General features: G+C 51.3%; 1 long non-coding RNA gene across 1 annotated transcript; it reads right to left on the bottom strand.

Moving 5' to 3' along the window:
* On the bottom strand, positions 1–27,263 carry LOC142874979 (uncharacterized). The gene is made up of 3 exons (XR_012922563.1): positions 26,882–27,263; positions 23,946–24,019; positions 1–87 (listed from the first exon to the last, which is right to left on the bottom strand). It is a non-coding gene; the product is annotated as an uncharacterized LOC142874979 (long non-coding RNA).
* Positions 27,264–27,882: the final 619 nt, after the last annotated feature.

The following is a 27,882-nucleotide window of genomic DNA, read 5'->3' as shown; positions in this document are numbered from 1 at the left end:
AATCCTAGCACTCTGGGAGGCCAAGGTGGGAGGATTGCTTGAAGTCAGGAGTTCAACACCAGCCTGAGCAAGAGTGAGACCCCGTCTCTACGAGAAAAGAAAAAGAAAAAAAAAATCAGACAAGGTACAGCTGGGTCATCAGGCCCAGCTGCCTTGGTCTTGCATACTGAGCCTGTTTTCACCTTGTCTCTGGTTTCATTGCTTTGTTGAGCCCTGGGGTCCAACCTCCAGACCAAACCTGAGTTGCAGCTGCTTAGCTGGGATGCTCAGGTGAGTGAGGACCAGACTGTTGTCAGGGCAGCCCTTGGACTTCCTGAGAAATGACATTCCCTGGCTTCCCACCGACAGGCATGTCCCCACACTAATGCCTTTCCTAAATGCTTTCCGTCCCCTTGGTGGTCACTTGTGCTCTCAAGCATCCCTGACTGCATGTTCTAAAAACTGCTAATTAATGATGATTAGGCTTCCCTGACACCAATTGGATCATATTCATGTTTGATTCTAGCTTTGGAGAATCACCTTCCTTGTGTCTTTTTGTCCATGTCACATCGGAAGTGGATAGATATCAGGACAGCATTCTGGCATAAAATTTCCCTGTAGAACATGTGTAGGGTTTTTTCCTGCCTTTATTACTCTTGGGGGGCGTCACACACAACATTCTAGCCATAGTGTCCAGCGAAAGGGGCTGTCTTTTTCTATTTATTTATTGTAGTAAGAACAATTAACAAATTTTAAGTGCACAGTACGGTATGGTTAACTATAGGCATGATGTTGTACAGAAGATCTCTAGAATTTATTCATATTGCACAATCGAGACTTCATATTAATACCGGTTGAACATCAACTCCCTGTTTCCATGCCCAGCCCTTAGTACGCACCCTTCTGCTCTCTGTTTCTATGATTTTGACAATTTTAGATGCCTCATGTAAGTGGAATCATGTAGTATTTGTCAAAAAACTTGAATAGACATTTCTCCAAAGAAGACACACAAATGGCCAACAGGTACATGGAAAAATAATCAACAGCACTAATCATCAGGGAAATGCAAATCAAAGCCACAATGAGCTATCACCGCACACCTGTTAGAATGGCTATGATTTTTTTTAAAAAAAGGTAACGAGTGTTGTCGAGGATGTGGAGCAATTGGAACCCTTGTGCACTGTTGGTAAGAAAGCAAAATGGTACGGCCGCCAAGGAAAACAGCGTGGCACTTCCTCAAAAAATTAAAAATAGAATTGCCATATGTCCAGCAATACTACTTCTGGGCATATATCCAAAAGAACTGAAATCAGGATCTCGAAGAGATACTTGCGCACCCATGTTGTGTGAGTCCGTTTTGTGCTGCTATAGAAGCATACCTGTGGCCGGGGAATTTATAAAGAAAAGAAGTTATAGGGTTCAGGGCTCTGCAGGCTGCACAGGAAGGATCGCGTGAGCATCTGCTTCTGGTGGGGGCTTCAGGGAGCTGCCAATCAAGGTGGAAGGAGAAGGGGGAGCAGGGGTGTCACATGGCGAGAGAGGGAACGAGAGAGGGAGGGGGCGGTGCCAGGCTCTTCTACAACAACCAGCTCTCACGTGAACTAATAAAGCGAGAACTCACTAGCGCGGGGAGGGCACCGAGCCGTTCATGAGGGACCCACCTTCATGACCCAGACACCTCCCACCTGGCCTCACATTCAACACTGGGCATCACATTTCAGTGTGAGATTTGGAGGGGCCAAACATCCAAACCACACCACGTGTTCATAGAAGTATTGTTCACAATAGTCAAGATTAGGAAACCACCTGATACATCCGCTGACAGACGTGTGGATAAAGAAAACGTGGTATATACACACAGCAGAATATTACTCATCCCTGAAAAAGAAGGAAATTCTTCCTTTTCCATATGTGACCACCTGGAGGAACGCAGAGGACTTTACTCTAAGGGGCCGTGTTTTTCAATGACTCTCAGCAGATCGTTGTGTTCTTCTGCGTGCAATGCCTTCCCCGGCTGGAGGATTATGCATTTTCACCCTGTTGTTCTCAGGAGTGGCCCTGTGGCTTGCTCAGCCCAATGAGATGGGAGCAAAAGGGACAGGTGCCACTTTTCAAGTAGCAACTTGAAGCAGCAGAGAGTGGCTACCACACTCTCTCCCCTCTTTGCTCTGGCTCTGAGAGGCGGCTGCTTTAGCCTGCGTCTCCATCCTTTGTCTGGTGCAAACATTCTCACAGCGATGACTGGTATCTGATCTCAGCCCTGCAGGAACAATATGGAATAAGCACAGACATCATTTGTTCCCCAAGAACATCTTTGAGTTCTCGATGGAAACATAGAGAAGGGAAGAAATTCCAGGAAAAGGACTTGTAGCCGCCATGGTCATGCCTACTGTTTTAGATGCTTATCTTTTCTTAACGATATGGCACTGGTCTACCTCAAAGTAGACCATCTATGAAAAGCAAATCCGTAAGTAAAATAGCTTTAATTATACATCTGATTTTACACCCCACAGTTTCTCTGGTCCCTACCTCTCCTCCATCAGCTAGAAGTTTTTGTAGCATTGAAAATAGAAGGAGAAAAAGAATTTCACTAGACAGGAAGAGATTGGAATCAATGACCTTTAAGAGAATTGAAGAATTGTGTCCCATGAGTATACCAAAGTGTGTGATGAAGAGATATCCTCCCTCTGGGCCAGATAGAAGGCTTTTGGACCACACAAGTGGTCAGTGGCCAGCTCAAAGGGGACCAGGTATAGGGAGCTGGGACCTCAGCTAGGCTGGGTGTGGGCATGTTGTCAATCTTGCTCACACCATGAGCGATTAGATGTGCTTTGACCATCCATAGCAAGTGCTTTTTTGTTTGTTTGTTTGTTTCCTAGGAGATGGAGGCCTGCTTTGTGGTACAGGCTGGCCTCAGCCTCCTGAGTAGCCCCATCTCCTGGCCTGCAAATAGTTTAGAATAAATTAAACAGAAGAATGCATTCAATATATTGAGCACTGTCTGTGCCAGGGACTGGGCTGTGTTTTGCTTACCTTGCCTCATTTTAATTCCTCTGTGATGGTCAGTTTTATGTGTCAACGTGGCCAGGCTATAACCCAGTTATTGAATCCAACACTAATCTAGGTGTTGCTGTGAACATGTGGTTTGTAGATGTGGTTAACGTCTACTGTCAGTTGATTTGAAGTAAAGGAGATCACCCTCCATAATGTGGGTGGCCTCACCCAGCAGTCAAAGGGTCTTATGAGCAAAAGCTGACATTTCACGGAGAAGAAGAAATTCTGCCGCAAGACTGCAATATCAACTCCTGTCTGAGTTTCCAGCCTGCCGGCCTGCTCCACAGACAGCAGGCTTGCCAGTCCCCATAATCATGTGAGCCAATTCCTTAAAACAAATCTCATAATATGTATAAGAAGGGCACACACAGACACACACAGACACACACACACACCCCTCCTGCTGGTTCTGTTTTTTCAGAGAGCCCTGACTGATACATCTTCTAACCATTCTATGATTATCTCTGTTCTGCAGTTGGGGCCTTTGAGTCTCAGAGATGTTAGGGAATGTGCCCAAAGTCACACAGCTAAGAAGAGGCAGAGCTGCATCTGTTTCCAAAATCTGTGCTTTTCAATGCTGCAATGCCCGGCCTCACCAGAGTAGCTGAAATAAAAGAACTCCTCGCAGCCAGGAGTTCTGGAGAAATGAATGCTGAAGCACTTGTCAGCTCTGCAGTGATTTGCTGAAGGGTTCCTGGGAGCCCGGGTTGAAGCGCAACGCTTGATTCTCAGAGAACCAGTTCCTCGCAACCTTGACATTGCTAACAAACCAATTGCCGGCCTGCCACCGTGCTGGCACCCTCGGCATTTCTCGCCCACGCTAATCCTGTGCATTCTGGCCAGCCTGGGCTTCCTGGCCCTGAGTGAGCAGCCGGCTGCTGGGCTTCCTGGACACGGCTGCTGGGCACTTCTGCCTGACCGCTTACTGGTCTGTCTCCCGCAGAGGGAGGGGCCATGATGTGTGATCTTGCCGCCGGTGGATTCCAGGCATGCAGCTCAGTGCCCTGCACACAGTCCATTTCACCAACTGTGAGGAAGTCGTGAATGGTGGTGCTGAACTTTTTCACTTTGCAGGATAATTTGAACTTATCTCCATCCTCCATTTTTGAGGGGTCCTACAAAGAAGCCAATAGCCCTTTGACCTGGAATCATTGCAGATCTAGAGCTCAGATCTCAGCCGTTGGGTTAGCTGCCAGTGAATGAATGAGCAACCCACTGCCTGCTATCAGTGCAATGACCAGAGCCTTCCCTTGGTGGCCAGGAGGGCACAGCCAGAGAACATCGCTGCGGCTCCTGGGTGGTCTCCTCACAGGAAACCCACGCTCACTCCTTGCACCTTGGAGCGTGCTGTCAGAATCGATGAACTGGGGACGGATTTGCAAAGACTTGTCATTTCACGTGTAACGAGAGCAAACCTTTAGAAAATGAGCATTCCTTTAGGCTCAGTAAACGTCCTCGGGACAGGCAGGAACTGGCATCTAGGGTAAAGCGAGCTGGGCCAGAAAGGGGTGGAGGGAGCCGGGTGTTTATCCCGTGAACGTCAGCTGTCCCCCGAGATCGCTGGGGAATTCCCACAGGGCTGAGCGATCCAGCCTGACATGTAAAATCACAATAGCGTAGCAGCAATCCTGGCTTGGGATTAGGAGATCTGGACATGTCTGGAAACCCTCCAGGTCTTAATTTCATTACCAGGGTAATTGGTTGTCATGGGGAGGGGTTCCTGGATTAAGCTAGGATTGTTTCAAACCTCCCCCTCCACAGCTTGGATGTCCAAAGTCCATGCTGCGTTTGTGCAAAGCCCTGGAAGCTTCACTCTCTTCTCCCTCCTCCCACCCCTTCCTGTGGGTGCCGCCTCCCTTTCCCTGCACCCCAAACCAGACCCCAAACTCAGCATAGTTGGTGGGTCCCCCGTGGAATCCACCGACTCTTGCAAGGACCTGTAAAACCACAGGATGCGTGTCCTGGCGAGAGTGTGTGGGGTCCACAGCCGAGCCCAGGGACTGCCGCGGTGCCTCTGGGTGCCACACCCTCACACAGGTGCCACCTCCCCCTCCGCCAGTCCTGGCCCCACACCTGAGCCCCTGGAGCTGGCGGCGTGCCCAAGCCGCCCAAGGCTCTGCCCTGAAGCAGGACTTCCCCAGGGCCCTTTCGCCTTACGCCTCTCGGGGGCTCCAGGACCCTGCTCTGTGCATGCTCGTGTCTTCCAGGGTGTTTGGCCGAACAATCAGTCCCCCGAGACACTGGCCAGGGGACAGATCTGGTGTCCACCGCCAGGCCACGGGGAGGAGCTCGCCTCCCTCTGGCACGGAGCCACGCGGACCTGTTCCTCTCCTCCCACGGTGGGCTTCCTCCCAAAGGTTCTCAGTGCCTTGGCGACTGCGGTCGGGGTTGTGGGCCTGTTCCCCAGACGTGCTGGGCGAACCCCAGCCCGGGGGTGGGAGCATCTCACGGGCAAGCACGGCCCCCGCTGCAAAGGAACAAGCGGACCAGGAAGCCGGATTCGCGTGAGTTCCGGGATGCGCCAGCCCCGTGACCTTGACTTTGCACGGAGCCTCAGCTTCCACTTCAAGTGGGCGTGAGGTCAGACTTTCTATTTCTTCCGCAGGTTGCGTGCCCTCAAGTGACCTAACGCTGTGTGCAAGAACATGCTTCACCTCGCACGCAGTCTCCATAGAAGGTGTTATGAACACTCGAAACAGAAGGAGCCTATCTCTCAATGTTCAGATTCGGGACCCTCCCCCAGGGTCTGCCTGGGATGCAGGGGTGCTGAGGGTGAGCTCAAGGTTTGCCGTGTGTATGGAGGGAGACCCGGAATAAATTCCACAGTGGCTCGCCTGAGCGGGCAGCTGAAAGCTTGCCTAACACCGTCAGGGCTTCGGCAGTTTCTCATCTAAATAAAACGTGTTTAAACGGCGTGCCTGAGTTCTAGCATCAGAATGACACGTAACTGGCGTTGAGCTTCTGCAGCCTTCTGTGCGGTGGTGGTGACTGTCCTTTCAGGGCGCAGGCTGTCTGCATGTCCCGGGGACAGTGTCGTGCAGGCACCCTCACGGTGAACCACTTCAACCAACACACAGAATGTGGCAGGAAGACCAACAGGAGGAGTGGCTGCACTTGCCCCCGGGCTGGGATCCGCCCCAGCGGGCCTCGGCCAACATTGCTTCCTTTTCTGAGGGTCTCCTGGGCCCTCAAGGTGCCCTCAGCACTATCTGTGCACAGCGGTTCTACCCGCTTCTGGAGTTCTTTATCTCTCGCATGTTCTGTTCCCTTTGCTCTGAGCACAGAAAATGGAGAGTGGGTTTGGCAGTCTTGAGTGCGAGATGTTCAGACATCCCAGCAGAGTGGGCAGCTAGATACAACATTCGTTATCTACTGCTGTGTAACAGATCTACTCCTGAGCTCAGTGGCTTAAAACAAAAAGCATTTAGTATCTCACAGTTTCCGTGGGGCAGGCGCCTGAGTGTGGCTGAGTTGGGTCTCTTTAGGGACCTCCCCGCAGACCAAGCCTGCAGCTCCCAGGAGCAAGCTTCTCAGCTCACCTGCTCAAGAGGAAGCTCTAGACCAGGGGTCCTCAAACTTTTTAAACAGGACCAGTTCACTGCCCCTCAGACCGTTGGAGAGTGCGCACTGTGGGCCCGGGACGAGTCGGCTGCTAAGTGGGACAGGCAGCGGTGGCAAAAACACCCGGAGGGCAGGATAAATGTGCTAGGCGGCCCGCATGTGGCCCGTGGGCCGTAGTTTGAGGACGCCTGCTCTAGTCTGCCTGGCTCAGGGTCGAGCACAGGGCTAGGAGCTGCGGTCTCATCTGCAGGTTCCTCTGGGGAGGATTGGTTTCCGTGCTCACGCGTGTGGATATTGGCAGGATTGGGCTCCTCTTGGGCTGTTGGAGGAGGGGCCTCATGCCCTCCCTAGCTGTGGGCTGGAGATCACCCTCAGTTCCCCGCCACGTGGGCCTCTCCACGGGGCACTCACAGGGTGACACAGCTTCCATCAGAGAGACTGAGCGAGAGTGCCCGAGAGGGCCAGAGGCGGAAGCCTGATCTCAGAAGCGAGTGAACCCCAGGCAGTAGGGTCCCTGCCGGGTGTGCCATCCTAGGCCCGCTGGCACAGTGTGGCAGTCTGTGTTCTGGGAGGTGGCTGGGCTCCACACAGCCACCGGCCAGCTGTCAGGCTGCCTGGGGACACCGTAGGAGGAGGGGATGTGTGGGGAGAGGAGCTCTGAGGCCTGAGCCCCAGGCCCACCAGCCTTTAGGAACTGGAACCTGGGAAGGAACAAAGGGGTGGGGAGGAGGAGGGCGGCAGGGGGCTGGGGGGGATCTGATGGGTGTGGGCTGAGGCTGACTACAAATGACACTAAGGAGTGGAAATGCAAGTGAAGGGATTGAGAAATGGGGACACCTTCTGCACTTTTTCACTTAAAGAGGTCGTTTACTAAAAAGAGGAGCCTTTCCCAGTGCTCAGAGCCCAGCACACCCTCTCCCGCCCCTCCCCCACCCTGAGAAACCAAACGTGAACGATCAGGTGGTCATTCTGTCCTCCTGGGTCGCCCCTTAACTGAGGGCTGGCAGGGCAATCCTACACCCCTGGGAAACGGGGGGAAGGACCTTGAGGCGGAGGGCAGGCGTACAGGCCGGAGAGCATCCGCGGGGAGAGGAGGCTCCGGCATGTGTCTCCCCAGGACTTTGATCAGTGTGTTTAGCCGCAGCAGGCAGGGCGGCTGAGTCAGCAGCAGCTCGCTGTGGGAGCGAGCAGCCTGACTTTGCTCTGAGTCCCCCTAGAGCTGAATTCCCAGCCAGGCAGTCAGATGAGAAAAGGTACAATTAGGCAAACAGACACAAAGAAGAGGAGAAATAACAGCAGCCAGGCGGTGAATGAGCTGCAGTGTGTGGTCTGTTTCCCGCCTTCCAGGGCATTCCCCGGCCTAGTGTGCTGGGCATTCATTCGTTCATTTATTCAGTAAGTATTCATTGAGCACCTTCTGTGCCTCCTGTCTGGGGTAGGTGCAGGGATGGCATGGTAAGCAGAAGCCCACTGTGGCCTTGTCCTCAAGGACATTCCAGACTAGAAGAGGAGGCAGACATGAGCCCACGGCCACACGGACACATAGACATTAGAGTGGCGACCACCGACAAAGACTCTTTCTTTGACCAAACTTGGGTCAGGTTCCCCCGAGCCCTCTTCTCAACTGTGCCTGGGCTTCGAGCTGGGCCCCTGTCCTGTCCTGGCTGGGCCTGCATCACCCAGTCTTTGCAAGAATCCTGATAAGTCAGTTTAGCAGCAATCTCCCTACCCTTGATATCTGATCACTCTCCATAACTGATCAAATTCCTCATTTCCCCACCCTCGACCCCTGATCCCATGCACTGCTGACCCCTTTGCTTTGCTCACTGGCTGTAAACCTCCACTCGTCCTTATTGCATTTGGAGTTGAGTTCCATCTCCCTCCCCTGTTGCAGGAATCTTGGCACCTATTGCAAGAGACCTGAATAAGGTCTTTCTTACAGCTTTAACATGTGTCAGAATAATTTTTTACCATCACTGCTGTGAAGGTGAAATACCTGATATTGTGGGACTTCCAAGTAGGGGGGTGTGAGCTTATCAGGACGGCCAAGAAAGGCTGGCTTGAGGGAGTGATGCTTGAGTTGAGATCTAATGTCCTAAGGCAGGGTGAAAGTTAGAAATTACTCAAAACTTAGAAATAAGGCAAAAGGATGACTGCATGGACTTTCAGCGTCACATTGGAACATTGTCTAAGAGGCAATGCACAGATGGCCTAGTTCTAAGGGAGTGTATCTGGTTTGACCCGCTATTAACTGTTGATTAGGGCCTAAGCTGTGTGAAATTAGATGTTAACATGTAAACGTTACATGGCTAAGTTGTCCGGTAGAGATGCAAATATTTCTGTCGGGTAGAAAAGATAAGCTAAAAGGTTATGGTTGGATTGCCCTGTAGGACATTAACTCACTTTGTTTCTAACTTAGCAAACTTATTTCAACATTCCTTTTTTTGAGAGAGTGTATCAGTGTCTGTTCCACAAATGCTCTTTGAGCCAGTTTTACCATCCTGCTGGTTCCCTCATTAGTGAGTGAAATCAGTCTTTCATCAGGTACTCAGTATATATTTGTATGAGAGTCGTGCTTTTAATTATTTACAACTCACATTTGGACAGAGGTGGGTGGAGGACATGAAACACGTGTGGTTGGTACCCATTTACTGTGGACCCAGGACCAAGACTTTGAGGGCCCTGAGAAAACTTGGGGAAAATCCAGGAATGTAGTAATTGTGTTCATGGAGTTACTGGACTTGTGCATTAAAAAAGTAAGAGTTACTAAACTGTCTATGCAACAAGTATCTCATTGCTATAGCCACGCTGTTTCCTACTGAGCAGTAGCTGGGGGCTCTCGGTGTCCGTCACCAGATACAGGTTCATAAATCTAAGCAAACTCCCCTCACACCTGTTCCCTTTGCATAGTTTGCTGTATTTGTCAGTGAGCCACCTTCCTCTCCACCCCCAGGCTGCAGTCTCAATGTGTCCTCGGGCTGTCCTTCTCACCCTCCTGCCTTGGCCGGTCAGTTCCTAAGTCCTGCCAGTTCTCCCCCCGGCCTATCTCTGGGAACTGCCCCTTCCTCTCCGTCACCATGGCTACCACCCTCTTTCTCTGCCAGTGCTGGGATCCGTGAGGACCTATTATAGGGTCCTCATGAGTCTCCCAGTGTCCAGCCCATCCTGCATGTCTGCGTGTTATTAACAGATTAAACTCCTTTATAAAAACGATGCTTTCACACGTCACCATCCTGCTTAAATCCCTGGGCACATTTGCACCTGTAACCTAGGCTCATTTCTGGGCTTTCAGAAGCCTCGTACAGGAGAAGGCAAGTGAGGTGCTGGCAGGTTATATTTTCTCCTTCTCGATATCCTCAGAATGTCTCTTTCCGCCAGGTGCCCCTGCAGCAGGGTGTCTGTGCACAGCTTGCCAAGCCATGAGACACACGAGTAGATGGATTAGACCATGAGTGGGCACTCGATTCACCGGCAGCCAACATGGGTGGCCTGGCATAGAGAGCTGCCCCACAGGGACAGCCAGGCCTGGGTGGAGGTCACCAAGCCACCGGATCCTCTCCTGGGAGTCTAACTCCAGACAGGAGCTGTGGAGGACAGTGAGTGAGGGGCTGAGCATGAGTCACCAGATCTGGCGCACTGGGGCAGCAGCCATAGGGGTAACAATGGGGACATTGCCAGACCCACTGTCCACCTGCCCTAATCACCCCTCCTCTCCAGGGCCTGGTGCCAAACTAGGGACAGCCCCTACCCCGAAGCCCACTGAAGGTGTTCAAACTAGCCAGTCCTGCGCTCATGCTGCCCTGCCCACTCCTTCCTGCACACGCCGCCGTGCAGGCTCATGCCCCTGCCTCCCGAGTGACCCCGGCGCTGGTCTGTGTGCCCCCATGCCACGGCACACCCCCTCTTCTTGGGAACTGTGGGTAACAAACTAATTATTGCTGTAATTGTCTCTGATCTGTTGGCCTTACAATACCTCAATTTTGTTTATTAATTCACTATGTTTTAAACTACTCTGTTCCCACACTGCACGGCTGCCTGGCAATGTGGTTGCCCCGCTCTGCTCAGAGGCAGGGCCATGTGCTCTTCCCGCCTTTGCCCTGTGTCTTAGCTTCAACCTCCTTCACTCAGGGCACATCGAGGGTCTCTATTCCTTGCAAATCTAAAATAATCCAACAAAAGGGCTCCCGAAATTACCCATATCTACGTCTCCTACTTTGTTTCTCCAATGATTCAGCTTTAACCACACGGGCTGTCATTTCCTTCCTGTGTGTTCTTGTTCTCCGTACCTTGTTAATACATGATCTCCTTCCAGGAATGCCCTGCTCCTTCCCTCTGTTGGCTAAACTACTCTTCCTGCAGGATTGACTTGCGTTTCAGCTCTCCTGCTATGGCTTCCATGACTTCGCCATGCTGGGCGACTGTGCCCTTCCCCGAACACCTGCATCATCCACCACCCGGGACACGTATAGGGCAGCCTGTGCCACCTTACATGAGTCAGTATGCACTTCTCAGTATTCAGGAACTGTCTTTCCCCAACGATTTATGTTCTCTTGGTTCAGGGACCAGTTTTTTTTTCTTTTTTGTTCTTTTTGTGTGTGTGTGTGTGATGACAGGATGCATTTGATACCAAATACCGTCTCGACATCTTCCTTCTCATTGAGTTGGGGCTAAAAACGTCCCGGATGTAAGAACAGTTGTTGCCTGTTGAGCCAGGGCCTGGCCAAGAGGAGATACCAGGTCCCCGCTCACCTCTGGTCCAGGCTTGACTCATCTGGAAGGTGGGGTCAGCCTGCCCCCAACTTTCCTGAATGGAGAGCCACATTCATTTCCTGCTATTTCATGATACTTGGGAAGATTTCATTTTCTTTAATTTGCTGGTAGGACTGGGAGGGAAGGTGAAGTGCAACTGAAAGAAATAGGGAAGGCACCACTAAGGCGGCTGGGCCACCAGGTGGGGCGTAGGGAGCTATTTCCTTGCTGAGGCTGGGGCTGGCGCTAGGGGTAGGAGGCTTGGAAATCAAATGTGTACTTCACGGTTTGGTCCCGGGCTGACCTGTTTATAATAAAAACATTTGGTTTGACTTCCACAAATTCCAACCCATGATGTAAACGTTGATGCATCTCAGGCCACATTCCTTTTAGTTCCCAGAGAAGTTCTTTACAAAAAGCATAATAGTTCCTGGGATCATCTCCAGTCTGAGACATCACATTTATAGTTTGAGCTAGGCAAATGATTCAGCTACTAAAATTCAAGCCCTAAATCTACTTTTTAAATGACAAACTAATTATTTGCATCCAAATCGGCGGACTGTGTCTCTTTAAATGGTCTTTGCATTCCCCATGCATGCTATAATCAGCAGATGGCCTTACCTTCCCCCACCGCCCCCCTTTAAACAGACCATTCTAATAGCTAATATCCTGCAGTGACCAAAGCCATTAGAAGGATTAGGCCATTACCATCCTGGCCAGCGGAACACATAATGCTCACAGGGATTGCCCTTTTTTTCTCTTTGGTTGTTGTTTTTATGGATGAATCGGGGCCCAATGGTGGGTTGAAGAATCAAAACGAGGAGGGTAGAGGGTTATGGTCATTCTTTCCAAGGATACCGCCCAAACAGCCATAGGCTTTGGGATTTCTTTGTTAGAATAATGGCAGATGTCAGCTTTGCGGCCAGAACAAGCTCTGAAAGGACAAGGCAGTACTTAGACCTCTGTCCCTCGTTTCCACAATATCTAATACTCATCCTTTCCAGAACACCACTGCGAATCTCTCTTTGCTCTGCCTGTTCTCACAGGCCTGTTTGTGCTGTAATTGACAAGCGACCAGCAGCCCAGCCCAAAGCCACGTTGCAGGGCCCGGGAACGCTCTGAAACACTGCCACCCAGTGGCACCTCTTAGGCATAACAGCACCCAGCAAGGGAGCAGGGAACTCAGTTTCATAAGCCGAAGGATGGAGGGGGCAGGGCAGGAGGCGGTGCAAAAGCCCCCATAGAATGTGAGGCCAAGCTGCAGAAAAGCACGCTGATGGCACAAAGAGAGGTAGCTAGTTTGCACATGGCTAAATAGGGCGGGTGACAGAAACACAGAGAAAAGGCGGCGAGAATACAAAGAGAGGAATACAGAAATGTAATGAGATAGTCCGTGGGCAGTCTCTTTTCCGATGGAAGAAATATGCACTTTGTCTAAGTGAGAGCTGGAGTGAGGTGACCGAAAGATGAGTCAATGGAGCTCTTTTTTCGGAGTCTGCCTCAATTTGGATGACTCAGTCTCTCACATGTCTGGGTTCCTACAGATCTTTGTGCTCTACTGACTTTGGGGAAGTCACTGTACCTTAGTTTCTTGATTTGAAGGGGCTGAGCTGCACTGCTAAAGCTTCTTTCAGCCCTAATATTGTGTGAATTTGTTATCTGAGAATCTGAGCGAACAAGAAATGCAGAAATACAGAAAATGTAAGCTGCAGGCAGTCCTTAAATCGCTTGTGTTTAACTTCCAAGTGTTGTAAGAGAAAACCTAAAAAATACAGCCATTGCCACCTCTCGGTGGTTCATGATTTGCTGGGACAGTGAACGGAAGGGACCCCTGCAGGGCGTGGGTGAGTCTCAGAGAGAATCTGCAATCTAAGCTTTCAGCATCAGCGGAAGAGGACCAGCTCCTTGAGATCTGGAACTTTCCATCACTTTCAGTGTGTGGGGGAGGGGTTGAGAGGGAATCGTACTCCATTGAAGTTGAAGCTAAACTAGAAGCTAATGGGTTAATAGTTTAATAGGTCACCCTCTTGGATAATATGTTCATTTTAAAAAGAAAACTTCTGTTAGAGGGCAAGTAATTTCGAAGAAATTAGATTCTGCTAGTTGAAATGTAAGAGTCCAGGCAGGTGGTAAGGGAAATTTGTTTCCCCGACCCTCTAATCTTATCTGATTGTTCCTGCCTTGCCTCAGTCATTAATATTTCTCGGGGAGAAAGCGCACGTGATCACTCTTTTAAAGACCGTTAGCATCACTTTCCTATCCGAGGTCTGAAAGAAGATTTGGGCTCAGGCTCCATTTGAAGAAATCCAGGTTGTATTTCCCCCAGCATTTAGGGTTTGATGGCTTCTGCTTTATCTAAAGTGCTCACATTGCAAATATGAGCAGCAGGGCTGAGGATTTAAATTCTGTCTTGATGGGAATTTGAACTGAAATACTCTGCCCACTGCCACTTTATAAGCTGGGAATCATCAAGCTAGCTACAAATACCTCGAGGGGTCCTTGCAGTTGCTCAACATAAATCAGCGAAATGACAGGCAATTGACTTTGAAGACAGCGCTCACATGGCTGAGTGGCTGGAGCGGCTGGAAGCAGATGAGGGCATTTTCCTGTAAACATGACTGTGATTAGCACCAAAGTAAATAGTGAACCCGGCTCTGTCTGTCAGACTCCAGCCTGCTCTAGATTTTTCATAAGGTAGAAATCAACATGTGATGCAGTGCAGCAAAGTTGGCGACTCTAAGAAAGAAGTTGATATTTCAACACCTGGTGAATACTTCTGATTTCCCTAAGAGGTAGGCAAGAAGGAAACTTGATTTTGCCCTGTTTTCAAGGGGAAATAAAATAAGAGTGTGGGGATCAGACCCTTCAATGTGAGAGCAGTTCCGCTTGTGGTCCATGCTCTGATGCCGCCCAACGAAGTTTGGCACAGCTCAGACGTTGGCTGAGTGGAAAGGTGAAAGGTCAATCTGAAAGGTTGACCTTACCAGGCTCATCAGAGGTCACCAACTCACATGCCTCGGAGGCCAGAGGGAGGTAACAGCAGTAGCTAAGCTGGCTGGAAGGGCTGAGGCCAAGTGGAGCATGCAGGCCCTGTCCAAAAAGGCAGGCTGACCCTGCACTAGCAGGGATTGTTGCCAACAGGGGCAGAGAGCCTCGGGTGGTTGTATCAACTGCATTTTCTAAAGAAGCCAGAAATCAGGATTTTCATGTGAAACACTAGGTGTGCCAAGACAAATAAATAAGCCTATAAACCAAAAGCATCCAGCCTGTCTGCAACCTGGTACTGGGCTACCTTCATGTCACAGTCCTCCATACTCATTCCAGCTATACCGGGTCTCTGTGCCATTTAAAAAGGTTTCCAGAGAGAGAGAGAGCTTGCCTAGACTCCTTTAGCAGGGGAGTGCAAGATCTGTCAGCCCTCCAGATCCAGAAGGGCTTTTTTTTTTTTTTAATTTCTAAGGTAGATCTTTCATACTGCAACATACACCATTTCTTTTTATTCTCAATCAATGGAAACGAATCAATGGAAATGAGCAACTGCTCATCATCATTGGAATAATCATAACTCACACTGGAATTTTAAACACAATTGACACTGGACGGAAGGAAGCCTGTTAAATGCTCTGGAGCCCGTTGCCTCAAAGGCAGCCTGTGCTATGGAGGCCCAGGTCAGGTCGCCAGCTGCTGTGAACCTCAGTTTTCACCTTTATGAAATGGGTTCTTTCCACCTCGTGGGTGCTGTTCTGTGAGGAGTGGGTAGTGGCTGATCGTAGGAAGGTGTGTGTGTCTCCTCTGGGGTCAGCTTGTCTGGGTGTGAATCTCAACACCACCCCTTTACTCTTTGCATGACTTTGGGCAAGTTTCTTAACCTTTCTAAATCTTGGTGTCCTCGTTTTTAAGACGGAGGTTAAAATAGCGCTTCCTCCCTAGCGTTGTGGTGAGGACCAAATGGCATGCTCCAGTTCAAGTGCTCGGCTCAGGACCCAGCCCTCAGTGGGTCTGGTGGGGTGGGGTATGGCAGGGATGATGGGAGGGAGGTGACCCTCCCATCCCAAGGTTCTGGGTGACAGGGTGGATGGGGAGCCATTAGTCAAGACAGGTGATACTCGAGGAAGAGCAGGGCTGGGAGACAGGAGATTTATGGAACTCAGGACATACTGAATTGACGTCACCCCAGAACCTTGAGGAAGAGAGGTCCAGTGGGAAGTTGATATGTGGCTTTGGGTTCTTGGCGGGAGACAGTCTCAGTTTGTAAGCAGCTGCGGCAACTGTGCATGCGTGAGGCTGCCCAGAGAGAGTGTAGCTTGAGAGAAGAAATCTCAAGAGGCCTGAGACCCCAAACCAGAGGCTGAATGGTAAGATGAGCCAGGAAAGAAAACTGAGATGGTGCGTCTGGAGAGATCTAGAGAAAACATGAAGAAAGGAGCTGCAGGTCTTCTGGGTGGAGTCTTGGGTTCTGGGGGCGGAACCAGGGGCTCTGGGGTGGAGTCAGGGGCTCAGGGGTGGAGTCAGGGGCTCAGGGGTAGAGCCAGGGGCTCTGGGGTGGAGTCAGGGCCTCGGGGGTGGAGTCAGGGGCTCTGGGGTGGAGTCAGGGTCTCTGGGGTGGAGTCAGGGCTCTGGGGGTGGAGTCAAGGGCTCTGGGGTGGAGTCAGGGCTCTGGGGGTGGAGTCAGGGCCTCTGGGGGTGGAGTCAGGGGCTCAGGGGTGGAGTCAGGGGCTCTGGGGTGGAGTCATGGCTCTGGGGGTGGAGTCAGGGCCTCTGGGGGTGGAGTCAGGGCTCTGGGGTGGAGTAGTCAGGGGCTCTGGGGTGGAGTCATGGCTCTGGAGGTGGAGTCAGGGCCTCTGGGGGTGGAGTCAGGGGCTCTGGGGGTGGAGTCAGGGCTCTGGGGGTGGAGTCAGGGGCTCTGGGGGTGGAGTCAGGGGCTCTAGGGTGGAGTCAGGGCCTCTGGGGGTGGAGTCAGGGCCTCTGGGGGTGGAGTCAGGGGCTCTGGGGTGGAGTCAGGGGCTCTGGGGTGGAGTCATGGCTCTGGAGGTGGAGTCATGGCTCTGGGGGTGGAGTCAGGGCTCTGGGGTGGAGTCAGGGGCTCTGGGGTGGAGTCAGGGCTCTGGGGTGGAGTCAGGGCTCTGGGGTGGAGTCAGGGGCTCTGGGGTGGAGTCATGGCTCTGGAGGTGGAGTCAGGGCCTCTGGGGGTGGAGTCAGGGCCTCTGGGGGTGGAGTCAGGGCTCTGGGGGTGGAGTCAGGGCTCTGGGGGTGGAGTCAGGGCCTCTGGGGGTGGAGTCAGGGCTCTGGGGGTGGAGTCAGGGCTCTGGGGGTGGAGTCAGGGCCTCTGGGGGTGGAGTCAGGGCCTCTGGGGGTGGAGTCAGGGCTCTGGGGGTGGAGTCAGGGCTCTGGGGTAGAGTCAGGGCTCTGGGGGTGGAGTCAGGGCCTCTGGGGGTGGAGTCAGGGCCTCTGGGGGTGGAGTCAGGGCCTCTGGGGGTGGAGTCAGGGGCTCTGGGGGTGGAGTCAGGGGCTCTGGAGGTGGAGTCAGGGCCTCTGGGGGTGGAGTCAGGGCCTCTGGGGGTGGAGTCAGGGCTATGGGGGTGGAGTCAGGGCTCTGGGGGTGGAGTCAGGGCCTCTGGGGGTGGAGTCAGGGCTCTGGGGGTGGAGTCAGGGCTCTGGGGGTGGAGTCAGGGCCTCTGGGGGTGGAGTCAGGGCCTCTGGGGGTGGAGTCAGGGCTCTGGGGGTGGAGTCAGGGCTCTGGGGTAGAGTCAGGGCTCTGGGGGTGGAGTCAGGGCCTCTGGGGGTGGAGTCAGGGGCTCTGGAGGTGGAGTCAGGGCCTCTGGGGTGGAGTCAGGGCTCTGGGGGTGGAGTCAGGGGCACTGAGGGGCTAAGTCAGGATGCTGCAGGTGGAGTGACCTTGCTCTCCAGGATGGGGTCCGCTCGCTGCCTGCTGAGCGTTCTGGAAACGCAGTGAGAAGCCAAGGCCCTTGTCAGGGAGGCGGAGGCCTCTGCTCGCCTGTCCAGTCCGACAGCCTACGCTACAGAGGGTGCGGAGAAGAGGGTGCGGGCAGCCTCCAGTGCTGGGAGGACAGCGGGGCCTCGGCCTCTCGGCGTGGCGCTCCTGGAATCTCAGGGGCCTGAGGAAAGCCCAGGAGGCAGAGGCGCTGCGGGTGCCGGGCCCTGGCGGCTGCATGGAGGGCCGTGAGATGGACGGAAAGTCCCGGGCACCGGAGAGTGCGCTGCGTAGCTGTTGGACTGTGCGGAGGGAGCAGAGCCCCGGGACAGAGGTGGCGGCTGAGGGCAGGCGAGCCCGAACTCCACGGCCTCAGGCCTGCCCTGGCCCTTGTCCCTCCCTTTGGACGGCGGGACCAGCCCTCCTGCCCCGTGGGGATAGGAGACAGGGCGGCGTGGCCGGGACCTGCCGTGCTAGGCAGCCCGAGTCCTTCCCTGGCTGCAGCTGGTGATGCCCCCAAACTGGCATCTGTTGCTTCACTCCCTGTGGCTCCCTTTGAACTTGAACTGCGCAAGGCCCAAGTAACAATAAAAACAGCAAAAGAAACAGATGCTGCTGCCGAGGGCAGGGGACAGGCCACTCGGACCCAGGAGGAGCCGCCTTTGTTTCTGCAGCCCGGCTCTCCCCTCTCCCTCATTCCACGGCTCGGGACCAGCGGCCGCTCCAAGCTCCAACAGGAAAATATAGCAGTGCGCAATATGTTGTTTTGGCAGAAAGCGATGAATTTTAGTATGGAATGTCTGTCACAGGGCCCATCCAATTAACTCACTTGTCGGGAAATCAGAATAAATAGTTTAGAGGAGGCGACTGCAGCTTTTGCCCAGACCTTTATTTCTTATTTGTTTTCACGGTTAAACAGGTCTGCAGTCACCAGGATGTATAGTTAGGGCGGAGGAGGAAAGAATACACCGCTTCATGTTTGTTCTCCCCTTGTGGGGAAGAAAGGGGGTAAATTCCATGCATTTTGGACGAGGGAATTCTGGTGAGCTTCTGTTTTTTTGTTTTGTTTTGGGTTGGGTTTTTTGAGAGACAGTCTCCGCTCTGTTGCCCCAGCTAGAGTGCAGTGGCGTCATCATGGCTAACTGCAACCTCCAACTTTTGGGCTCAAGCGATCCTCCTGCCTCGGCCTCCCAAGTAGCTGGGACCAGAGGCACAGGCCAGCATGCCCGCCTAATTTTTCTATTTTTTGTAGAGACAGGAGTCTCATTCTTGCTCAGGTTGGTCTCGAACACCCGACCTCAAGTGATCCTCCCGCTTCGGCCTCCCAGAGTGCTAGCATTACAGGCGTGAGCCATTGCGCTTGGCTGAGCTTCTGTTTTAAAAAAGTGTTGGAGGCAGCCCTGGCAAACTCCCTTAAGCCTCGGGCTTGGTGCTATTGTGAGTCTGAGACGTGGACTGCGCCTGGATGTCTCTCTGCCTCCTCAGGTTTTCCTGGAGACTGGGTGGACATCCCCACCTGACTCCCAGATCCAAGGCCTGGGACCAGCTTCCTGGCAGGGAGGGCACCAGGTGCTCTGGGTGAGCAGTGGCAGCTGGCACGTGGGGTGCTGGCATGGCCCCCAGGAAACCCGCTGTGCCCGGAAACCTTCGCATCTGTGTGACCTCCGTGCAAGGGATCCCTGCTGCGTGGCTGAGCCCTTGGGAAAGGACTCAGTGCGTACCGTACTCCAGGTACGCAGCAAGGGGGTCTCTTCCTGAGAGCGCAGGTCGTGCCCGTGCTCATCCTGTGTGGGTTCCCGGGGCAGGAACTCACTGCGACCCTGGGCAGGCCGCTTTCCCCACAACACAAATTGCCCGTTGGGATTTTCGAGGCACTCAGCAGATAGCACTATGGGTAGAGAACGACTCCTGACTTTGAGGGGGTCTTCTCGTGGCTCTCTGAATTGAGCTCTTCGCTGCAGTGGAGTTGAAACCCACAGCCACTTCACACTTGGCCTGCATTGCTGGGCTTTGAAGGAATCTAATGTGAGCTAGTTTTATGCAGCCAGAGGGACAGCCAGGGAGATATATTTCAGCTGCCCCAGAAAAAACTTGGCCCATGGCGCATGCACACCTTTTTCCAGCCCAGCGCTTCTGAAAACCGCCCTCCCTCGAATCCCAAGGGCCCCAGGCCTCCCCTTGTAAAAGTATTCACAGTCCCGGGCGTTTTACATCAATATTTCTCCAATAGCGGCGGAAGAGCCGGATCCAAGGCAAAAGCATTTTTTGACCTCTGCTCTCGGGAGCAAAGTGCCCCTAAATAATGAGGACCTGGAGGAGGGGAAGGGCACCATCCCGAAGCCTGTGTCCACACACCGGGCTGTCAGTCAGGAGTCAAAGACACATTCTTCAAGGGCTGCAGACCAAGTTCGTCTTTGTGCTCGAGCTGCTACCATTTCAAAGGCTTCACCAGCGAATGGTGTGTGAGTCATTCCTGGAACCTTCAGGAGTCTCCATGGTGACGGCTGAGTGGGCCTGAGGGAAGCCAGCATTCACTCCACTTCCCAACAAGTTCCTCTTTTCTGATTTTTTTTTTTTCTTCTTTTTCAATAGAGACTGGGGCTGAGGCTTGAGCTTTTTTGTTTTTTAAACAAATCACAAAATGGAAACTCCCTAAGTTTCTTTTCTATTTTATCAAAAACGCATTCTTTCTCTCTGTGTATATTCTAGTCTTTACCTGCTTCTGTTGAGACCCTAAAAAAACAACAGAACACAATGAGAGCCATGCATTTGCTTTTTTTTTTCTTTTTTTCTTTCCTGCAAGTATTATAAGAAGGGACCTGGTTTTCTTGTTTTCCTCAATGAAGAGGTGAAAAAGCTCTGGGTGAACTGTCACAGTGTGGAGCAGAGATGACACAGCTTCAGCCCCCCAGGGGGTGGAAGGCTTGTCTAGCTATGGTTGCACCCAGCCGAGGTCCACCCGGAGGCTGAAACTGGTGTCCAATCACGGCCGGCAGAGCTGGGCACAGTCCTACGATCCCAAGCGGTCTTCCTTCTGTGACGTGCAGGGACAGCATAGTATTTAGGGCGTGTTAGGGAATGAGTGTTCACGTTACCATTTGGGCTGTGGGAGCCTGAGCAGGAATCTAGGGCATTTTCCAAACGGGGCTAAATATTAAAATTTGAAACCAGTGTAATGTGAATTGGTCGAGAGTACTACATTTGTATAATCTGTTGGGGGTACAAATCCTGTGTCCTCTTTCATAACGGTGTATCACCCAACGGTTTCCAGGTATGTGGGTGGAAATGAGTTTACGGTGATATTGACGCTTGAATTCTGCTGACTCCATTATATTCCTTCAGACTGAAGCAGGACGTGCAGCCTCCTGAAGTTCTACCCCACATTTCTGGGGGTCTCGGGGGCATCTCGCAAGTGCTCTCGGCTGCGGGATGCAGCTGTTTGCCATTAGTGGCTGTTGCAGGCTCAGGGCACCAAAGCCTTGCAAGGTTTTTGCTCAGTGCTCTCCGTCCCTCAGACCCAGCCTTGACTCCAGACCTGGGTTCCAGAGCCAGTCAGTAAAAGTCACATCTTCGTGTCTAGAGAATCCCGCTTCTCTCTAACAACTGAGGCTTTTCTAGGTTCACTGAGTCTTGCTCAGGGTTCTTTGAACATGATTTCTTAAATTTTTGGAGCCATGAAAGCCCTTGCAAACGATCATAAAAGCCCCGAACCCTCTCTCGGGAAAGTGCACATAGGGGTAACAGCTTGCAGACAAACTCAGGAGTTTATGGGACTTCGGGTAAGAATCCTGCCTCGGGAGGAATTTTCTCTCTAGAACTTTCTTAGCCCTCCTGTGGACGTCCGTACAGACCTGCTCAGCAGCGTGTCAGACTCACCCGGTTGTGGCTGGACCCCCCGCAGGAGGTGTGGCCCAGGCCCACGCCGAGGCCACCACAGTGCACACATTTATTTGCAAACACCAAACTCTGCATACGCTGTGCGCAAATAGGCATGTAGAAGAAATGGTCTTCTACCCAAGCCCGCCCTTCCAGGCCTCTCAAAAAGCCCCGTTTGGAAAGGCAGAGTTCTAAGGCCACATTTCAAACCCCCAAGCACACAGGACTCCAGCACCCGGGGTTGGAGGATCCAAAACAGAGTGGCCTTGGAAAAGGCACATGTGGGAGTCCAGATCTGACTTGAATTTTCAAAAAAAATCACTCATACAATTGCATTTTCCTGCCTACTATTTTCTTTGTCGTGAAGTGTCTCATCTCACTTGTCTCCCCTCTGCGTGGTAGTAGGGTACTATTTGTGCTCACTTCCTAGGGCTGAAATCAATGTGTCAGCCGGGCTGTGTTCCCTCCAAAGGCTGTGGCAGTGGCTCCTTCCTGGCCTCTCCCAACTGCTGGCTGCTCTCGGTGTTCCTTGGCTGTGGCTGCGTCATTCCAATCTCTGCCTCCTTGTGTGCATGGCCTCCTCCTCTTCCCTGTGTCTCTCCTCCACGTGTCTCTTAGAAGGACATTACTTAGTGGGTTTAGGGCTCATCTGGCTAATCCAAAATGATTCTGTCTAAATATCCTTAACTTACATCAGCAAAGACCTTTTTCCAAATGAAGTCGCAGGTTCCAGAGGTTAAGATATGGGTCTTACTCTTGTGCGTGTCGGGGGCATCATTCAACCCAGGACAGTACTGCTCATCTGTGTCCACAGCCTCTAACAGCGCTGGACGCGTGGAGTCCATTAGCTGTTCCTGTGTTTGTTTATGGCAGTTTGGATTGAATCGTGGGCCCAGGTGCTCTTTCTGCTCCACTCCCAGGTACGAATACAGGGTGGTGTGTGTTTGGAATAAAATCGATGTTTTTGGCATTCCTTCACTATGAAAATAGCCACCGGACTAATTAGAGTAACGGGTTTGTTTTCCTTAGGGATTTCTGTTGGAATATTTATGCCATAGTTTCAACTTATCGCATTTTAAGTGTGCAGGCATCACACAGGCATAAAGCAAATATATTTGAAGGTCATTTTTCTCCCTAGAAGTAGGGTCTTCTCAGACTCTCAGTGTCTGGAAATAAATTTGATTTTATTTATGAGATAACCTTTTGTGTATGTATCTCATAATATTTATGAGGATAAAAAGGTATGCATTTACGGAAGTACAACTATGTATTTATGTATAAGTGACGTTATTTCTGTCAAGTGGCATTTTGTTGACATCTAACACCGACCCCCAGGTGTTCATTTAGATGATACACATATAACGGAAGTGACATGCTTTTTTCTTTCTTTAAAAATACGGTTGGGTGTGAAGCCCCTAATGGAAAGTCAATGGTTGTGATCAAGTTTTACCCTACTCTTGAGCACAAATTTTAAGCTTTCATATTAAAATGTACCATGAAGTATCTCTGACCTCACAATCTGGAATGGTTTTATTTGACAGGGTGAAAAGTGTCAATGAGAATAAGTCTGATTTTGCCAGCAGGAACTTTTTAAAACAATCCCTTCCCGTGTGCGTAACTCACATGGTATGTACCTTGCACTTCACACAGCTGGTCATATTTTATATTTACAAAATGTTTAGAATCTGGAATCCAAAATCAAGAAAGGTCCAGGTCCTTTGTCCCCCATTCATAGTGGAAATTAGTTTAAGTTGCTTTATTTTTTATTGTTTTTATTCCACATTCTTTCAAACATAAGGCTTTTGGGGTAGGACTTTTATGAATCATATTTTTATCATCATTTATCCGTTTTTTCAATGAACAAGAAACAGAAAAATCAGAAGAGAGCCAGAGAAAAAGCGAGCTCCGTGTCCGCGATGCTCAAAGCATACCACACGCATTAGGAAACGGCAGAAACCCGGCCGATCACAACGCGCTGCCCAGCGCAGTCAGGTTTAAATGGGAGCGTGCATTTTAAGTCCTGAAGTTTAAGATGCATTGACATCAGCCCTTTCGACTCCACATAGTAATAAAACCCAGCAACAATGCAGCACCAATCAGCTAAATCAGACTTCACTAAAAGAAAGAGCTTGTGCTTCCGCCCGAGGGAGCCCCGTGGACAGATTGCATCTCGGAGTTGAAAGGACAGTTAGAGCTGCCTCCTCCCTGTCGCTTTCTCTGTTCTGGGACCACCTTGCAATTTTCTTTCTTTCCTGAATGTATTTTAGCTCACACACAGATAGACTGGCTCAGCTGCCAAAAATGAGCCAACTGATCTACCACAGAGTTAGTAAATCTCATTGTTTCAAAGTACTTTGAGTTTTATTTTTAAACTCATTGACAACTCTGTGTGCTTTTAATTAACTTCTTTGACTTTAGTTGTTTCAAATTCAAAAGCGGGCTTGGATTAAAAATTAGATCAGTTTGTGTCAGTGTGTGTTTTAACTGTGTTAAGTGTTTTTCCTTGCTATACACTGACTCAGATAGATGGGGACTATTTATTCATCAAAGGGCCAACTTGCCCTGCATATCTTTGTGGCAGATACTGGCAGGATTATTTTGCATGAAATTGGGCCCAGACCAAGTAGCAATGAGCACCAGGGACCCGGTCCGGTTTCATACAAGAAAATTTCTCCATGGACTAGAGTGGGGGGGCGGGGGATGGTTTTGGGATGATTCAAGCTCATTACATTTATTGTGCACTTTATTTCTATTGTTACATTGTAATATATAATGAAATAATTATACAACTCACCATAATGCAGAATCTAATGCAGCCGCTGATCTGACAGGTGTAGCTCAGGCAGTGACGCCAGTGATGGGGAATGGCTGTAAATACAGATGAAGCTTTGCTAGCTTGCCTGCCATTCACCTCCTGCTGTGTGGCCCAGATCCTAACAGGCCACCAATGGTACTGGTCTGTGGCACTGGGGTTTGGGGACCACAGTCAAATAGGGTGGGGGGAGGAAAACAAACGACTCTGGCTCCAAAACCAACGGTGGCTGCAATTGCTTACAAGTACGAGGGTCAAAGACCCATCTTCTTTATAGAGCTTGGCTAGGCATTGTGATGTAGGCTTTTTAAAATGCATCTTCTTAAACACCTTTAATACACCCATGTGTTGGGCCCTAGCTTTCAATTTGCCACATACAGGGTGGCCACGTAATTTATTGTCCATGCCAGGAGAGAGTGGACAGGGCTGCTCACCAGATGGGATGCCAGGACGGCAGGTGCAAACCAGGACATCCAGATGTATGGAGCTCTTCTGCCCACGGGACATTACCAAGGGCTTTTGAAGGCCACGTGTGTGCTGGAAATGTTGCTAAATTTCACCTGCTAAATAACAGTTTTCTTTTCTTTTCCATCCTAGAGTCATCTATTGCTTCCTAGTTGATCCACTGGATCTCAGTCACTCACTATTTCTAGACTCCAGGACACTTTTCCACCATGAAGTCCTTTTTGTGCCTACACTGCTCCTATCACCTCAGCAGAGCCTCTTCTGTCATCCGAGCCGCCACGGGGCTGCATCTGTATCCTTCCTAAGGCGCTCACCTCTTTCTTGTTACACTTTCATGTGTAGTATCACTTTCACTGCTAAATTGAGCAAAGGGACCGAGCAGAGAGCCCGGACTCTCCAGCACTCACCAAATGTGAACCCCTTGTTTTAGCTACTTCTTATGTGTCTTATTTTAATTCTGGCCTTCTCTGGCGTATTTTTTTCACCCAAGTGTGATAAGAAACACACACAGCAGCAGCCTGAAAGCCTTGTTGTATTTGGCACGTGCAGGAACAGGCCCACACTGTCACTGGCTTTGAACCTCCAGCTAAGAGCTGTGCAATCTTGTGCACGTTACTTAACCTGTCTGTGCCTGGAAAACGGGAATAATAATAGTCCCTACCTCCTAGGGTTGTTATGAGGACCGAGTCCTCCCAGAACAGAGCCTGGCAACATTGAATCCTCAATATTTTAGCTATTGTTATTATTTAGACTGCATTTCCCTGTCGTTCAAGCCTTTATTCACATTTTTAAAAATTGCATTGTAACTAAAAGCAAACCAAGAACTATCAGCATGTGTTGTGTGGTGAGGCCCTAATGTCCAGGGGAGCCATCGCCTTAGTGACCCAATGAACACTTGATGGAACAGAATGAAAAGTCCTCTTAAACACGAGGAGCCGACCAGGCCCCCCTCACCCTCAACTTGAGGTCAGAGAGTGAAGGTGCTGGGTCTCTCTGCACATCTGCATCCTCATCTGCAGAACAGAGAGGCCCATGACAGTGCCCGCGCCATGAGGGTGAAGTGAAGAGGAAGCGAGGTCACCTAGGCAAAGCGTCCTGCATAGTTGCCAGTGCATGGCGGTTTCTTGCTCTGTGTTTGCCGCTGCTCACAGTGTCTGTCCTGGAGCACGCGTTGATTGTTGAGGGAGGTGTGTCCGGTGTTCTGGGGAAGGGGTCCTCACGCTGCGAAACTTCAGCCCTTGGGAACCCTGTGCTGGCTCTACCAGGGCACGACAGAATGCAAGGCCCTCTCTGTGCGTGAGAAACGCTGGTAACGAAAGCGCCTTTGCCCCCGGGAGCACCCAGAGCAGAAGCCAGCGGCAACAGCGACAGGGCTGGGGAACTGCGGCCTTCTGATTTCCAGACTGTTCTCTTTTAAGCACCAAAGGAGGCAAGAGAAGCTTCATCTTTCTCTGCCACGCCCCTTTTAATACAAGGTCTTGTTCTGTATAATTTGGATTCGGTCATGAGGCTGCATGCACGTAAGGGCCTAGAAGGCTGTCGGTGGTCCCAAGGCCACAGATTTCCCACCCCTGCTGGAAGCAAGAGTTACCATTTGCACCAGAACCGGCAAATTAAGGCCATTAGCTGGCGGGCTAGGAAGAGCCAAGAAACCTGTATTAATGAACCAAAGACAGGACGTGAGCTCCCTGAGACGCTGGAGGGAGAAAGGAGGTTGAGGGTATCCGTTAGCATGGCTCTTGCATCCCCTACCCCTAGAGTGACTCACCCAGGTTGGAGTGGCCTAAAGAGCTTAGGGTTGCACATAGCACACGGTCACTGTCCCAGGGGATGAAGTTTGTTCATGTACAGGTGCATCTGTGCCTAACCCCTACACCTGTCCTGTTCCCAGGGTCCCCAAGAAAGGGAATTCCACCCACTTTTCTTGGCATTCTCTGCCAATAATTAGCAATTTTTTCTTTATATTTATCCTTCTTAGTGCCTTTCCTTGTTCAGCTGTGCTCATGGACAGAAAGCTAGAGCGGTTTGCATTCTCCTCCAGCAAACACGTCCCTGAGCCCAAACGGCACAGTTGCCCTCAGTTAATTTTCACTTAGATCTTAACCTTCTCGGTTTATTTCCACTTGGATTCTGGATATTAAAGTAGAAATAATGCTTTATGACCTTTAAGCCAGGCGCCAGCTGCTTCCCCACCCTTTCCCCTGTGGTTTAGTGACCCACATGGTCCAGTTCTGCAACAGCCTTGTTTCTGGAGTTCTAACCTCCTTCCCAGCAGGAATGACTAATGCTGAGAGTCACGTATCACACCAAGGTTCACCAGGCAGAGCGAATGCTCCTTTGAGACACACTTTCGAGCAGTGATATCTGTTCTTGGAACCAAGGTTAAGTTTAGTGAGGAAAAAAAAAAACAGTCCCAGCTTTGCCCTCCCTCCTCTTCAAGTCTGCCCCCTCACCTCCCCAGGGTCACGATGAGAGCGGCTTCAGAAGTGAGCACTCTGGTCCCACTCAGTTCCGTGGGTGCAGTTCCATGTCCTGCAATTCCATGACGTTCCAAGGGAGGCATGACTGTGGGGTGAGCTTGGAACACACTCAGATTGGCAGCAGCTGTCCACCGTCACCATTTTTTTTTGCTCTTGCATAAGAATTTCAACGGCGATACAGCAGGGGGCTGCAGTGGGGCTGGGGGCGCAGCAAGACAACCTCCTTTAACCTTCTCCAAATCTTTCCAACCGAGCTTTGCTCCATGCAACCGCTTCTGCCAGAAGTCTGGGCAGCAGGACCCCAGGCTTTGGCGTTGTCGCCGCTCCCAGGCTGATGGCCTGGCGGAGGCGGGGAGCTGGGTTCCCAGCCAGGATGGAAAGGAACTCCAGGCTCCTACGATGCCTTGTACTGGAACGGGTTCACGGCCTCCACCCACTGAGCCTGCCAAAAACATTCTGTCTCGGCCAAGCCCAATCGCTCCTCATCCCCACCTCCAGAGAAAGAAGAAATCTTGCAGGAGAGACACTTGGTCAAGCTACAACAACAAAACGTGGAGGCAGTGGAGTGTGGAGAGAGGGAGTGAAGCTGGGCCGGGGGCTTGGTGACGGGACAGGTTTAGGGTGGCATCGCGGAGTGAGAACCTGCGGGGTGGGCTGGAGACACGTGGGAGAGGACGCTGCTTGAAGGAAGGCTGCACATTGTGTATAGGGATCCTCTTTGTTTTTTAGGAAAATTAGTAAAAGATCGGAGTTATTTTGCAATTCCTTTTGTTTGCAGGACTGTGCATGTTTGGCTGCCCCGTGAGGGTCCAGTCTGTGTGAAGATAACGCATGTGCAGGCACCATTGGCCCACGCACCGAGACAGGGCCGGCCTGGGGGTGTGTTTCCACTCCTTGGAAGCAAACGTGCAAGGCTGAGGAAGACGCTGGGGCTTGGGTGCATGGAGCAGGCAATGGTGACAAGTAGAGGTGGT

This window comes from Microcebus murinus, chromosome 13, assembly GCF_040939455.1.
Source record: "Microcebus murinus isolate Inina chromosome 13, M.murinus_Inina_mat1.0, whole genome shotgun sequence".
Lineage (NCBI taxonomy): Eukaryota > Metazoa > Chordata > Mammalia > Primates > Cheirogaleidae > Microcebus > Microcebus murinus.
Note: the sequence above shows the minus strand (reverse complement) of the source record. Positions and strands in the feature narration are given on the sequence as shown.